Here is an 18,012-nt window from a genome sequence, read left to right as displayed (position 1 = left end):
TGACCCCGCTGTAAAGAACAAACACTTAACCACATTTCTCGATTCAAATACAGTACTCCACTGTGAAATTGATGAATATAAGTGATAACGGTATCAATCAAGAGAACTACCTAGCAAAAGAAAGAAGTCTTTCCCAATAACTCCAAAAGACAGAATGCTGGGAGTGATGGTTCTTATCAGACAAAATGAAACTCGATGGTAGAGCAAACATAGCAGTCATCAAACGTAATCTCCATGCTGAGAGGGAAGAAACATGTACAACAACTTGTGCAGCACATTTATTATTTTTAGTGACTATTGGAATAAGATTTTTTAACATATAAAGCAAATGAAGGAGATACCTAAACAAGAAGATTTATCATATTCCAAACATCCCTTATCCATGTGGTGTCCCATTTGCACCAATAACCCATTGAATGGAGAATCTGCTACGTGGCCATAAAACCGGCTGACCCTGCCGTACAGAACAAACACTTAACCACATTTCACGACTCAAATACATTATCCACTGTGAAATTGAAGAATATAAGTGACAACGGTATCAATCAAAAGAAGCACCTAGCAAAAGAAAGAAGTCTTTCCCAATAACTCCAATAGACAGAACGTTGGGAGTGATGGTTCTCATCAGACAAAATGACACTCGATGGTAGAGCAAACATAGCAGTCATCAAACGGAATCTCCCCACAGAGAGGGAAGAAACATGTACCACAATTTGTGCAGCACAATGATTATTTTTAGTGACCATTGGAATAAGATCTTTAAACATGTAAAGCAAATGAAGGAGATACCTAAAATAGAAGATTTATCACATTCCGAACATCTGCTATTCAATAAGGTGCAGGTGGTGTCCCATGTGCACCAAAAACCCATTGAATGGAGAATCTGCTTTGTGGCCATAAAACCAGCTGTCCCTGCTGTAAAGAACAACTACTTAACCACATTTCACGATTCAAAAACATTACTCCACTGTGAAATTGATGAATATAAGTGATAACGGTATCAATCAAAAGAAGCACCTAGCAAAAGAAAGAAGTCTTTCCCAATAACTCCTATAGACAGAATGCTGGGAGTGATGGATCTTATCAGACAAAATCACACTCGATGGTAGAACAAACATAGCAGTCATCAAACGGAATCTCCCTGCTGAGAGGGAAGAAACATATACCGTAATTTGTGCAGCACATTGATTATTTTTAGTGACCATTGCAATAAGATTTTTAAAAATGTAAAGCAAATGAAGGAGATACGTAAACAAGAAGATTTATCAAATTCCAAACATCCGTCATTCGTAAGGTGCATGTGGTGTCCCATCTGCACCAAAAACCCATTGAATGGAGAATCGGCTGAGTGGCCATACCACCAGATAACCCTGCTGTGAAGAAGAAATACTTAACCACATTTGACGATTCAAATACATTTTCCACTGTGAAATTGATGAACATTAATGATAAGGGCATCAATCAAAAGAAATACCCAGCATAAGAACGAAGTCTTTCCCAAAAACTATAATAGACAGAACGCTGGGAGTGACGGTTCTTATCAGACAAAGTCACATTCGATGGTAGAGCAAACATAGCAGTCATCAAACGGAATCTCCCTGCTGAAAGGGAAGAAACATGTACCACAATTTGTGCAGCAAATTGATTATTTTTGGTGACCATTGGAATAAGATCATTAAACATGTAAAGCAAATGAAGGAGATACCTAAACAAGAAGATTTATCACATTCCGAACATCCGCTAATCAGTAAGGTGCACGTGGTGTCCCATCTACACCAAAAACCCATTGAATGGAGAATCGGCTGAGTGGCCATACCACCAGATAACCCTGCTGTAAAGAACAAACACTTAACCACATTTCACGATTCAAATATATTACTCCACTGTGAAATTGATGAATGTAAGTGATAATGGTATCAATCAAAAGAAGCACCTAGCAAAAGAAAGAGGTCTTTCCCAATAACTCCAATAGACAGAATGCTGGGAGTGATGGTTCCTATCCAAGAAAATCACACTCGATGGTTGAACAAACATACCAGTCATGAAACGGAAACTCCCCGCTGAGAGGGAAGAAACATGCACCACAATTTGTGCAGGACATTGATTATTTTTAGTGACCATTGGAATAAGATTTTTAAACATATAAAGCAAATGAAGGAGATGCCTAAAGAAGAAGGTTTATCACATTCCGAACATCCGTTATTCAATAGGGTGCAGGTGGTGTCCCATCTGCGCCAAAAACCCATTGAATGGAGAATCTGCTTTGTGGCCACAAAACCAGCTGACCCTGCTGTAAAGAACAAATACTTAACCACATTTGACGATTCAAATACATTACTCCACTGTGAAATTGATGAATATAAGTGATAATGGTATCAATCAAAAGCAGCACCTAGCAAAAGAAAGAGGTCTTTCCCAATAACTCCAATAGACAGAATGCTGGGAGTGATGGTTCTTATCAGACAAAATCACACTCGATGGTAGAGCAAACGTAGCAGTCATCAAACGGAATCTCCCTGCTGTGAGGGAAGAAACATGTACCACAATTTGTGCAGCACATTTATTATTTTTAGCGACCATTGGAATAAGATTTTTAAACATATAAAGCAAATGAAGGAGATGCCTAAAGAAGAAGGTTTATCACATTCCGAACATCCGTTATTCAATAAGGTGCAGGTGGTGTCCCATCTGCGCCAAAAACCCATTGAATGGAGAATCTGCTTTGTGGCCAAAACACCAGCTGACCCTGCTGTAAAGAACAAACACTTAACCACATTTGATGATTCAAATACATTTTCCACTGTGAAATTGATGAACATTAGTGATAAGGGCATCAATCAAAAGAAATACCCAGCACAAGAAAGAAGTCTTTCCCAATAACTCCAATAGACAGAATGCTGGGAGTGATGGTTCTTATCAGACAAAATCACACTCGATGGTTGAACAAACATAACGGTCATCAAACGTAATCTCCCCCCTGAGAGGGAAGAAACATGTACCACAATTTTTCAGAACATTGATTATTTTTAGTGACCATTGGAAGAAGATTTTTAAACATATATAGCAAATGAAGGAGATACCTAAACAAAAAGGTATATCACATTCCAAACATCCGTTATTCAGTAAGGTGCATGTGGTGTCCCATCTACACCAAAAACCCATTGAATGGAGAATCGGCTGAGTGGCTATACCACCAGATAACCCTGCTGTAAAGAACAAACACTTAACCACATTTCACGATTCAAATATATTAGTCCACTGTGAAATTGATGAATATAAGTGATAACGAAATCAATCAAAAGAAGCACCTAGCAAAAGAAAGAAGTCTTTCCCAATAACTCCAATAGACAGAACGCTGGGAGTGATGGTTCTTATCAGACAAAATCACACTCGATGGTTGAACAAACATAGCGGTCATCAAATGGAATCTCCCCCGTGAGAGGGAAGAAACATGTACCACAATTTTTGCAACACATTGATTATTTTTAGTGACCATTGGAATAAGATTTTCAAACATATATAGCAAATGAAGGAGATACCTAAACAAGAAGGTTTATCACATTCCGAACATCCGTTATTCAGTAAGGTGCATGTGGTGTCCCATCTGCACCAAAAACCCATTGAATGGAGAATCGGCTGAGTGGCCATACCACCAGATAACCCTGCTGTAAAGAACAAACACTTAACCACATTTGATGATTCAAATACATTTTCCACTGTGAAATTGATGAACATTAGTGATAAGGGCATCAATCAAAAGAAACACCCAGCACAAGAAAGAAGTCTTTCCCAAAAACTCAAATAGACAGAATGCTGGGAGTGTTGGTTCCTATCCAAGAAAATCACACTCAATGGTTGAACAAACATACCAGTCATCAAACGGAAACTCCCCGCTGAGAGGGAAGAAACATGTACCGCAATTTGTGCAACACATTGATTATTTTTAGTGACCATTGGAATAAGATTTTTAAACATATAAAGCAAATGAAGGAGATGCCTAAACAAGAAGGTTTATCACATTCCGAACATCCGTTATTCAGTAAGGTGCAGGTGATGTCCCATCTGCACCAAAAACCCATTGAATGGAGAATCTGCTTTGTGGCCATAAAACCAGCTGACCCTGCTGTAAAGAACAAATACTTAACCACATTTCACGAGTCAAAAACATTACTCCACTGTGAAATTGATGAATATAACTGATAACGGTATCAATCAAAAGAAGCACCTAGCATAAGAAAGAATTCTTTCACAAAAACTATAATAGACAGAACGCTGGGAGTGATGGTTCTTATCAGACAAAATCACACTCAATAGTAGAGCAAACATAGCAGTCATGAAACGGAATCTCCCTGCTGAGAGGGAAGAAGCATGTACCACAATTCTTGCAGCACGTAGAGTATTTTTAGAGACCATTGGAATAAGATTTTTTAACATATAAAGCAAATGAAGGAGATACCTAAACAAGAAGATTTATCAAATTCCAAACATCCCTTATCGATGTGGTGTCCCATCTGCACCAAAAACCCATGGAATGGAGAATCTACTTTGTGGCCATACAACCAGCTGACGCTGCTGTAAAGAACAAACACTTAACCACATTTCACGATTCAAATACACTACTCCACTGTGAAATTGATGAATATAGGTGAAAAGGGTATCAATCACATAAAGCACCTAGCAAAAGAAAGAAGTCTTTCCCAATAACTGTAATAGACAGAATGCTGGGAGTGGTAGTACTTATCCAACAAAATCACACTCGATGGTAGAACAAACATAGCAGTCTTCAAACGGAATCTCCCCGCTGAGAGGGAAGAAACATGTACCACAATTTGTGCAGCACACTGATTATTTTTAGTAACCATTGCAATAAGATTATTAAACATAAAAAGCAAATGAAGGAGATACCTAAACAAGAAGATTTATCATATTCCAAACATCCCTTATCCATGTGGTGTCCCATTTGCACCAATAACCCATTCAATGGAGAATCTGCTTTGTGGCCATACAACCAGCTGACCCTGCTGTAAAGAACAAATACTTAACCACATTTCACGAGTCAAAAACATTACTCCACCGCGAAATTGATGAATATAAGTGATAACGGTATCAATCAAAAGAAGCACCTAGCAAAAGAAAGAAGTCTTTCCCAATGACTCCAATAGACAGAATGCTGGGAGCGATGGTTTTTATCAGACAAAATCAAACTCGATGGTGGAGCAAACATAGCAGTCATCAAACGAAATCTCCCTGCTGAGAGGGAAGAAACATGTACCGCAACTTGTGCAGCTCATTGATTATTTTTAGTGACCATTGGAATAAGATTTTTAAACATTTAAAGCAAATGAAGGAGATACCTAAACAAGAAGATTTATCAAATTCCAAACATCCGTCATTCAGTAAGGTGCATGTGGTGTCCCATCTGCACCAAAAACCCATTGAATGGAGAATCGGCTGAGTGGCAATACCACCAGATAACCCTGCTGTAAAGAACAAACACTTAACCACATTTGATGATTCAAATACATTTTCCACTGTGAAATTGATGAACATTAGTGATAAGGGCATCAATCAAAAGAAATACCTAGCACAAGAAAGAAGTCTTTCCCAAAAACTCCAATAGACAGAATGCTGGGAATGTTGGTTCCTATCCAAGAAAATCTCACTCGATGGTTGAACAAATATACCAGTCATCAAACGGAGACTCCCCGCTGAGAGGGAAGAAACATGTACCACAATTTGTGCAGCACATTGATTATTTTTAGTGACCATTGGAATAAGATTTTTAAACATATAATGCAAATGAAGGAGAAGCCTAAACAAGAAGGTTTATCACATTGCGAACATCCGTTATTCCGTAAGGTGCAGGTGGTGTCCCATCTGCACCAAAAACCCAATGAATGGAGAATCTGCTACGTGGCCATAAAACCGGCTGACCCTGCTGTACAGAACAAACACTTAACCACATTTCACGATTCAAATACATTATCCACTGTGAAATTGATGAATATAAGTGACAACGGTATCAATCAAAAGAAGCACCTAGCAAAAGAATGAAGTCTTTCCCAATAACTCCAATAGACAGAACGTTGGGAGTGATGGTTCTTATCAGACAAAATGACACTCGATGGTAGAGCAAACATAGCAGTCATCAAACGGAATCTCCCCACTGAGAGGGAAGAAACATGTACCACAATTTGTGCAGCACAATGATTATTTTTAGTGACCATTGGAATAAGATCTTTAAACATGTAAAGCAAATGAAGGAGATACCTAAACAAGAAGATTTATCACATTCCGAACATCCGTTATTCAGTAAGGTGCAGGTGGTGTCCCATGTGCACCAAAAACCCATTGAATGGAGAATCTGCTTTGTGGCCATAAAACCAGCTGACCCTGCTGTAAAGAACAAATACTTAACCACATTTCACGATTCAAAAACATTACTCCACTGTGAAATTGATGAATATAAGTGATAACGGTATCAATCAAAAGAAGCACCTAGCAAAAGAAAGAAGTCTGTCATAATAACTGTAATAGACAGAATGCTGGGAGTGGTGGTACTTATCCAAGAAAATCACACTCAATGGTAGAACTAACATAGCATTCATCAAACGGAATCTCCCCGCTGAGAGGGAAGAAACATGTACCACAAATTGTGCAGCACACTGATTATTTTTAGTAACCATTGCAATAAGATAACTAAACATGTAAAGCAAATGAAGGAGATACCTAAACAAGACGATTTATCACATTCCGAACATCCCTTATTCATTAAGGTGCACGTGGTGTCCCATCTGCACCAAAAACCCATTGAATGGAGAATCTGCTACGTGGCCATAAAACCGGCTGACCCTGCTGTACAGAACAAACACTTAACCACATTTCACGATTCAAATACATTATCCACTGTGAACTTGATGAATATAAGTGACAACGGTATCAATCAAAAGAAGCACCTAGCAAAAGAAAGAAGTCTTTCCGAATAACTCCAATAGACAGAACTTTGGGAGTGATGGTTCTTATCAGACAAAATGACACTCGATGGTAGAGCAAACATAGCAGTCATCAAACGGGATCTCCCCACTGAGAGGGAAGAAACATGTACCACAATTTGTGCAGCACAACGATTATTTTTAGTGACCATTGGAATAAGATCTTTAAACATGTAAAGCAAATGAAGGAGATACCTAAACAAGAAGATTTATCACATTCCGAACTTCTGTTATTCAGTAAGGTGCACATGGTGTCCCATCTGCACCAAAAACCCATTGCATGGAGAATCAGCTTTGTGGCGATAAAACCAGCTGACCCTGCTGTAAAGAACAAACAATTAACCACATTTAACGATTCAAATACATTACTCCACTGTGAAATTGATGAATATAAGTGAGAACGGTATCAATCAAGAGAAGTACCTAGCAAAAGAAAGAAGTCTTTCCCAATAACTCCAAAAGACAGAATGCTGGGAGTGCTGGTTCTTATCACACAAAATGAAACTCGATGGTAGAGCAAACATAGCAGTCATCAAAAGTAATCTCCCTGCTGAGAGGGAAGAAACATCTACAACAACTTGTGCAGCACATTTATTATTTTTAGTGACCATTGGAATAAGATTTTTTAACATATAAAGCAAATGAAGGAGATACCTAAACAAGAAGATTTGTCATATTCCAAACATCCCTTATCCATGTGGTGTCCCATTTGCACCAATAACCCATTCAATGAACAATCTGCTTTGTGGCCATACAACCAGCTGACCCTGCTGTAAAGAACAAACACTTAACCACATTTCACGATTCAAATACATTACTCCACTGTGAAATTGATGAATGTAAGTGATAATGGTATCAATCAAAAGAAGCACCTAGCAAAAGAAAGAAGTTTTTCCCAATAACTCCAATAGACAGAATGCTGGGAGTGATGGTTCTTATCAGACAAAATCTAACTCGATGGTGGAGCAAACATAGCAGTCATCAAACGGAATCTCCCCGCTGAGAGGGAAGAAACATGTACCACTATTTGTGCAGCACATTGATTATTTTTGGTGACCATTGGAGTAAGATCATTAAACATGTAAATCAAATGAAGGAGATACCTAAACAAGAAGATTTATCACATTCCGAACATCCGTTATTCAGTAAGGTGCAAGTGGTGTCCCATCTGCACCAAAAACCCATTGAATGGAGAATCTGCTTTGTGGCCATACCACCAGATAACCCTGCTGTAAAGAACAAACACTTAACCACATTTCACGATTCAAATACATTACTCCGCTGTGAAATTGATGAATATAAGTGATAACGGTATCAATCAAATAAAGTACCTACCAAAAGAAAGAAGTCCTTCCCAATAACTCCAATAGACAGAATGCTGGGAGTGATGGTTCTTGTCAGACAAAATCACACTCGATGGTAGAAGAAACATAGCAGTCACCAAACGGATTGTCCCCATTGAGAGGGAAGAAACATGTACGACAATTTGTGCAGCACATTGATTATTTTTGGTGACCATTGGAAAAAGATCATTAAACATGTAAAGCAAATGAAGGAGATACCTAAATCAAGAAGATTTATCACATTCCGAACATCCGTTATTCAGTAAGGTGCACGTGGTGTCCCATCTACACCAAAAACCCATTGAATGGAGAATCGGCTGAGTGGCCATACCACCAGATAACCCTGCTGTAAAGAACAAACACTTAACCACATTTGACGATTCAAATACATTTTCCACTGTGAAATTTATGAACATTAATGATAAGGGCATCAATCAAAAGAAATACCCAGCACAAGAAAGAAGTCTTTCCCAAAAACTCCAATAGACAAAATGCTGTGAGTGCTGTTTCCTATCCAAGAAAATCACACTCGATGGTTGAACAAACATAGCAGTCATCAAACGGAAACTCCCCGCTGACAGGGAAGAAACATGTACCACAATTTGTGCAGGACATTGATCATTTTTAGTGACCATTGGAATAAGATTTTTAAACATATAAAGCAAATGAAGGAGGTGCCTAAAGAAGAAGGTTTATCACATTCCAAACATCCGTTATTCAATAAGGTGCAGGTGGTGTCCCATCTGCACCAAAAACCCATTGAACGGAGAATCTGCTTTGTGGCCATAAAACCAGCTGACCCTGCTGTAAAGAACAAATACTTAACCACATATCACGATTCAAAAACATTACTCCACTGTGAAATTGATGAATATAAGTGATAACAGTATCAATCAAAAGAAGCACCTAGCAAAAGAAAGAGGTCTTTCCCAATAACTCCAATAGAGAGAATGCTGGGAGTGATGGTTCTTGCCAGACAAAATCACACTCGATGCTTGAACAAATATAGCAGTCATCAAACGGAAACTCCCCGCTGAGAGGTAAGAAACATGTACGACAATTTGTGCAGCACATTGATTATTTTTAGTGACCATTAGCGTAAGATTTTTAAACACATAAAACAAATGAGGGAGATACCCAAACAAGAAGATTTATCAAATTCCGAACATCTGTTATTGAGTAAGGTGCATGTGGTGTCCCATCTGCATCCAAAACCCATTGAATGGAGAATCTGCTGTGGCCATACCACCAGATAACCCTGCTGTAAAGAACAAACACTTAACCACATTTCACGATTCAAATACATTACTCAACTGTGAAATTGATGAATATAAGTGAGAACAGTATCAATCAAGAGAAGTACCGAGCAAAAGAAAGAAGTCTTTCCTAATAACTCCAAAAGACAGAATGCTGGGAGCGATGGTTCTTATCAGCCAAATTGAAACTCGATGGTAGAGCAAACATAGCAGTCGTCAAACGGAATCTCCCTGCTGAGAGGCAAGAAAGATGTACCACAACTTCTGCAGCACATTTATTATTTTTAGTGACCATTGGAATACGATTTTTAAACATATAAAGCAAATGAAGGAGATACCTAAACAAGAAGATTTATCACATTCCGAACATCCCTTATTCAGTAAGGTGCACGTGGTGTCCCATCTGCACCAAAAACCCATTGAATGGAGAATCTGCTTTGTGGCCATACAACCAGCTGACCCTGCTGTAGAGAACAAACACTTAACCATATTTCACGATTCAAATACATTATTCCACTGTGAAATTGATGAATATAAGTGATAACGGTATCAATCAAAAGAAGCACCTAGCAAAAGAAAGAGGTCTTTCCCAATAACTCCAATAGACAGAATGCTGGGAGTGATGGTTCTTGCCAGACAAAATCACACTCGATGCTTGAACAAATATAGCAGTCATCAAACGGAAACTCCCCGCTGAGAGGTAAGAAACATGTACGACAATTTGTGCAGCACATTGATTATTTTTAGTGACCATTAGCGTAAGATTTTTAAACACATAAAACAAATGAGGGAGATACCTAAACAAGAAGATTTATCAAATTCCGAACATCTGTTATTGAGTAAGGTGAACATGGTGTCCCATCTGCACCAAAAACCCATTGCATGGAGAATCAGCTTTGTGGCCATACAACCAGCTGACCCTGCTGTAAAGAACAAACACTTAACCACATTTCACGATTCAGATACATTACTCCACTGTGAAATTGATGAATGTAACTGATAATGGTATCAATCAAAAGAAGCACCTAGCAAAAGAATGAAGTCTTTCCCAATAACTCCAATAGACAGAATGTTGGAAGTGATGGTTCTTATCACACAAAATCACACTCGATGATAGAGCAAACATAGCAGTCATCAAACGAAATCTCCCTGATGAGAGGGACGAAACATGTACCACTATTTGTGCAGCACATTTATTATTTTTAGTGACCATTGGAATCAGATCTTTAAACATGTAAAGCAAATGAAGGAGATACCTAAACAAGAAGATTTATCACATTCCGAACATCCGTTATTCAGTAAGGTGCAGGTGGTGTCCCATCTGCACCAAAAACCCATTGAATGGAGAATCTGCTTTGTGGCCATAAAACCAGCTGACCCTGCTGTAAAGAACAAACACTTAACCACATTTCACGATTCAACTACATTACTCCACTGTGAAATTGATGAATATAAGTGATAACTGTATCAATCAAATAAAGTACCTACCAAAAGAAAGCAGTACTTCCCAATAACTCCAATAGACAGAATGCTGGGAGTGATGGTTCTTGTCAGACAAAATCACACTCGATGGTAGAGCAAACATAGCAGTCATCAAACGAAATCTCCCTGATGAGAGGGACGAAACATGTACCACTATTTGTGCAGCACATTTATTATTTTTAGTGACCATTGGAATCAGATCTTTAAACATGTAAAGCAAATGAAGGAGATACCTAAACAAGAAGATTTATCACATTCCGAACATCCGTTATTCAGTAAGGTGCACGTGGTGTCCGATCTGCACCAAAAACCCATTGAATGGAGAATCTGCTTTGTGGCCATACCACCAGATAACCATGCTGTAAAGAACAAACACTTAACCACATTTCACGATTCAAATACATTACTCCACTGTGAAATTGATGAATGTAACTGATAATGGTATCAATCAAAAGAAGCACCTAGCAAAAGAAAGAAGTCTTTCCCAATAACTCCAATAGACAGAATGCTGAGAGTGATGGTTCTTATCAGATAAAATCACACTCGATGGTAGAGCAAACATAGCAGTCATCAAACGGAATCTCCCTGCTGAGAGGGAAGAAACATGTACCACAATTAGTGCAGCACACTGATTATTTTTAGTGACCAGTGGAATAAGATTATTAAATATATAAAGCAAATGAAAGAGATACTTAAACAAGAATATTTATCAAATTCCCAACATCCGTTATTCAGTAAGGTGTATGTGGTGTCCCATCTGCAACAAAAACCCACTGAATGGAGAATCTGATTTGTGGCCATAAAACCAGCTGACCCTGCTGTAAAGAAAAATCACTTAACCACATTTCACGATTCAACTACATTACTCCACTGTGAAATTGATGAATATAAGTGAGAACAGTATCAATCAAAAGAAGCACGTAGCAAAAGAAAGAAGTCTTTCCCGATAACTCCAATAGACAGAAAGCTGGGAGTGATGGTTCTTATCAGAAAATAGCACACTTGACGGTAGAGCAAACATAGCAGTCATCAAACGGAATCTCCATGCTGAGAGGGAAGAAACATGTACCACAATTAGTGGAGCACGTAGATTATTTTCACAGACCATTGGAATAAGATTTTTAAACATATAAAGCAAATGAAGCAGATACCTACACAAGAAAATTTATCAAATTCCGAACATCCGTTATTACGTAAGGTGCATGTGGTGTCCAATCTGCACCAAAAACCCATTGAATGGAGAATCTGCTACGTGGCCATAAAACCGGCTGACCCTGCTGTACAGAACAAACACTTAACCACATTTCATGATTCAAATACATTATCCACTGTGAAATTGATGAATATAAGTGAAAACGGTATCAATCAAAAGAAGCACCAAGCAAAAGAAAGAAGTCTTTCCCAATAACTCCAATAGACAAAACGTTGGGAGTGATGGTTCTTGTCTTTCCCAATAACTCCAATAGACAAAACGTTGGGAGTGATGGTTCTTATCAGACAAAATGAGACTCGATGGTAGAGCAAACATAGCAGTCATCAAACGGAATCTCCCCACAGAGAGGGAAGAAACATGTACCACAATTTGTGCAGCACATTGATTATTTTTAGTGACCATTGGAATAAGATCTTTAAACATGTAAAGCAAATGAAGGAGATACCTAAACAAGAAGATTTATCACATTCCGAACATCCGTTATTCAGTAAGGTGCAGGTGGTTTCCCTTCTGCACCAAAAACCCATTAAATGGAGAATCTGCTTAGTGGCCATAAAACCAGCTGACCCTGCTGTAAAGAACAAATACTTAACCACATTTCACGATTCAAAAACATTACTCCACTGTGAGATTGATGAACGTTAATGATAAGGGCATCAATCAAAAGAAATACCCAGCACAAGAAAGAAGTCTTTCCCAAAAACTCCAATAGACAAAATGCTGTGAGTGCTGTTTCCTATCCAAGAAAATCACACTCGATGGTTGAACAAACATAGCAGTCATCAAACGGAAACTCCCCGCTGAGAGGGAAGAAACATGTACCACAATTTGTGCAGCACATTTATTATTTTTAGTGACCATTGGAATTAGATTTTTAAACATGTAAGGCAATTGAAGGAGATACCTAAACAAGAAGATTTATCACATTCCGAACATCCGTTATTCAGTAAGGTGAACATGGTGTCCCATCTGCACCAAAAACCCATTGCATGGAGAATCAGCTTTGTGGCCATACAACCAGCTGACCCTGCTGTAAAGAACAAACACTTGACCACATTTCACGATTCAAGTACATTACTCCACTGTGAAATTGATGAATATAAGTGATAAGGGCATCAATCTAAAGAAGCACCTAGCAAAAGAAAGAAGTCTTTCCCAATAACTCCAATAGACAGAACGTTGGGAGTGATGGTTCTTATCAGACAAAATCACACTCGATGGTAGAGCAAACATAGCAGTCATCAAACGGAATCTCCCTGCTGAAAGGGAAGAAACATGTACCACAATTTGTGCAGCAAATTGATTATTTTTGGTGACATTGGAATAAGATCATTTAACATGTAAAGCAAATGAAGGAGATACCTAAACAAGAAGATTTATCACATTCCGAACATCCGTTATTCAGTAAGGTGCACGTGGTGTCCGATCTGCACCAAAAACCCATTGAATGGAGAATCTGCTTTGTGGCCATACCACCAGATAACCATGCTGTAAAGAACAAACACTTATCAGGCAAAATCACACTCGATGGTAGAACAAACATAGCAGTCATCAAACGAAATCTCCCTGCTGAGAGGGAAGAAACATGTACCACAATTTGTGCAGCACACTGATTATTTTTAGTAACCATTGCAATAAGATTACTAAACATGTAAAGCAAATGAAGGAGATACCTAAACAAGACGATTTATCACATTCCGAACATCCCTTATTCATTAAGGTGCACATGGTGTCCCATCTGCACCAAAAACCCATTGAATGGAGAATCGGCTGAGTGGCCATACAACCAGATGACCCTGCTGTAAAGAACAAATACTTAACCACATTTCACGATTCAAAAACATTACTCCACTGTGAAATTGATGAATATTAGTGATAACGGTATCAATCAAAAGAAGCACCTAGCAAAAGAAAGAAGTCTTTCCCAATAACTATAATAGACAGAACGCTGGGAGTGATGGTTCTTATCAGACAAAATCACACTCGATGGTAGAGCAAACATAGCAGTCATCAAATGGAATCTCCCTGCTGAGAGGGAAGAAGGATGTACCACAATTCGTGCAGCACATAGATTATTTTTAGAGACCATTGGAATAAGATATTTTAACATATAAAGCAAATGAAGGAGATACCTAAACAAGAAGATTTATCAAATTCCAAACATTCGTTATTCAGTAAGGTGCATGTGGTGTCCCATCTGCACCAAAAACCAATTGAATGAACAATCTGCTTTGTGGCCATACAACCAGCTGACCCTGCTGTAAAGAACCAACACTTAACCACATCTCACGATTCAAATACATTACTCCACTGTGAAATTTATGAATACAAGTGAGAACGGTATCAATCAAAAGAAGAACCTAGCAAAAGAAAGAATTCTTTCCCAATAACTCCAATACACAGAATACTGGGAGTGATGGTTCTTATCAGGCAAAATCACACTCGATGGTAGAACAAACATAGCAGTCATCAAACGGAATCTCCCTGCTGAGAGGGAACAAACATGTACCACAACTTGTGCAGCACATTGATCATTTTTAGTGACCATTGGAAGAAGATTTTTAAACATATAAAGAAAATGAAGGAGATACCTAAACAATAAGATTTATCATATTCCAAACATCCCTTATCCATGTGGTGTCCCATCTGCACCAAAAACCCATTGAATGGAGAATCTACTTTGTGGCCATACAAATAGCTGAACCTGCTGTAACGAACAAACACTTAACCACATTTCACGATTCAAATACATTACTCCACTGTGAAATTGATGAGTATAAGTGATGATGGTATCAATCAAGAGCACCACCTAGCAAAAGAAAGATTTTTTTTCCCAACAACTCCAATAGACAGAATGCTGGGAGTGATGGTTCTTATCAGACAAAATCACACTCGATGGTAGAACAAACATAGCAGTCATCAAACAGAATCTCCCTGCTGTGATGGAAGAAACATGTACCTCAATTTGTGCAGCACATTTATTATTTTGAGTGACCATTGGAATAAGATTTTTAAACATGTAAAGCAATTGAAGGAGATACCTAGACAAGAAGATTTATCACATTCCGAACATCCGTTGTTCAGTAAGGTGCACATGGTGTCCCACCTGCACCAAAAACCCATTGCATGGAGAATCAGCTTTGTGGCATTAAACCAGCTGACCCTGCTGTAAAGAACAAACACTTAACCACATTTCACGATTCAAATACAGTACTCCACTGTGAAATTGATGTATATAAGTGATAACGGTATCAATCAAAAGAATTACCTAGCAAAAGAAAGAATTCTTTCCCAATAACTCCAATAGATAGAATGCTGGGAGTGGTGGTTCTTATCAGACAAAATCACACACGATGGTAGAGCAAACATAGCAGTCATCAAACGGAATGTCACTGCTGAGAGGGAAGAAACATGTACCACAATTTGTGCAGCACACTGATTATTTTTAGTAACCATTGCAATAAGATTATTAAACATGTAAAGCAAATGAAGGAGGTACCTAAATAAGAAGATTTATCACATTCCGAACATCCGTTATTCAGTAAGGTGCATGTGGTGTCCCATCTGCACCAAAAACCCATTGAATGGAGAATCGGCTGAGTGGCCATACCACCAGATAACCCTGCTGTAAAGAACAAACACTTAACCACATTTCACGATTCAAATACATTACTCAACTGTGAAATTGATGAATATAAGTGAGAACAGTATCAATCAAGAGAAGTACCGAGCAAAAGAAAGAAGTCTTTCCCAATAACTCCAAAAGACAGAATGTATTTGAATCATCAAATGTGGTTAAGTGTTTGTTCTTTACAGCAGGGTTATCTGGTGGTATGGCCACTCAGCCGATTCTCCATTCAATGGGTTTTTGGTGCAGATGGGACACCACATGCACCTTACTGAATAACGGATGTTTGGAATTTGATAAATCTTCTTGTTTAGGTATCTCCTTCATTTGCTTTATATGTTTAAAAATCTTATTCCAATGGTCACTAAAAATTATCAATGTGCTGCACAAATTGCGGTACATGTTTCTTCCCTCTCAGCAGAGAGTTTTCGTTTGATGAGTGCTATGTTTGATCTACCTTCGGGTGTGAATTTGTTGAATGGGAACCACCGTTCCCAGCATTCTAACTATTACAGTTATTAGGAAAGACTTCTTTCTTTTGCTAGGTGCTTCTTTTGATTGATACCGTTATCACTTATATTCATCAATTTCACAGTGGAGTAATGTATTTGAATCGTGAGATGTTGTTAAGTGATTGTTCTTTACAGCAGGGTCAGCTGGTTTTATGGCCACAAAGCAGATTATCCATTCAAAGGGTTTTTGGTGCAAATTGGACACCACATGCACCTTACTTAATAACGGATGTTCGGAATTTGATAAATTTTCTTGTGTAGGTATCTGCTTCATTTGCTTTATATGTTTAAAAATCTTATTCCAATGGTCTGTGAAAATAATCTACGTGCTCCACTAATTGTGGTACATGTTTCTTCCCTCTCAGCATGGAGATTCCGTTTGATGACTGCTATGTTTGCTCTACCGTCAAGTGTGCTATTTTCTGATAAGAACCATCACTCCAAGCTTTCTGTCTATTGCAGTTATTGGGTAAGACTTCTTTCTTTTACTAGGTGCTTCTTTTGATTGATACCGTTCTCACTTATATTCATCAATTTCACAGTGGAGTAATGTAGTTGAATCGTGAAATGTGGTTAAGTGATTGTTCTTTACAGCAGGGTCAGATGGTTTTATGGCCACAAAGCAGATTCTCCATTCAGTGGGTTTTTGTTGCAGATGGGACACCACATACACCTTACTGAATAACGGATGTTGGGAATTTGATAAATATTCTTGTTTAGGTATCTCTTTCATTTGCTTTATATGTTTAATAATCTTATTCCAATGGTCACTAAAAATAATCTGTGTGCTGCACAAATTGTGGTACATGTTTCTTCCCTCTCAGCAGGGAGATTCCGTTTGATGACTGCTATGTTTGCTCTACAATCGAGTGTGATTTTATCTGATAAGAACCATCACTCTCAGCATTCTGTCTATTGGAGTTATTGGGAAAGACTTCTTTCTTTTGCTAGGTGCTTCTTTTGATTGATACCGTTATCACTTATATTCATCAATTTGACAGTGGAGTAATGTATTTGAATTATGAAATGTTGTTAAGTGTTTGTTCTTAACAGCATGGTCAGCTGGTTGTATGGCCACAAAGCAGTTTCTCCATTCAGTGGGTTTTTGGTGCAGATGGGACACCACCTGCACCTTACTGAATAACGGATGTTCATAATGTGATAAACCTTCTTGTTTAGGTATCTCCTTCATTTGCTTTATATGTTTAAAAAACTTATTTCAATGGTCACTAGTAATAATCAATGTGCTGCACAAATTGTGGTACATGTTTCTTCCCTCTTAGCAGTGAGATTCCGTTTGATGACTGCTATGTTTGCTCTACCATTGAGTGTGATTTTGTCTGACAAGAACCATCACTGCCAGCATTCTGTCTATTGGAGTTATTGGGAAGGACTTCTTTCTTTAGTAGGTACTTTACTTGATTGATACCGGTATCACTTATATCCATCAATTTCACAGTGGAGTAATGTATTTGAATCGTCAAATGTGGTTAAGTGTTTGTTCTTTACAGCATGGTTATCTGGTGGTATGGCCACAAAGCAGATTCTCCATTCAATGGCTTTTTGGTGCAGATCGGACACCACGT

Source organism: Schistocerca nitens, chromosome 10, assembly GCF_023898315.1.
Source record: "Schistocerca nitens isolate TAMUIC-IGC-003100 chromosome 10, iqSchNite1.1, whole genome shotgun sequence".
Taxonomy (NCBI): Eukaryota; Metazoa; Arthropoda; class Insecta; order Orthoptera; family Acrididae; genus Schistocerca; species Schistocerca nitens.
Note: the sequence above shows the minus strand (reverse complement) of the source record.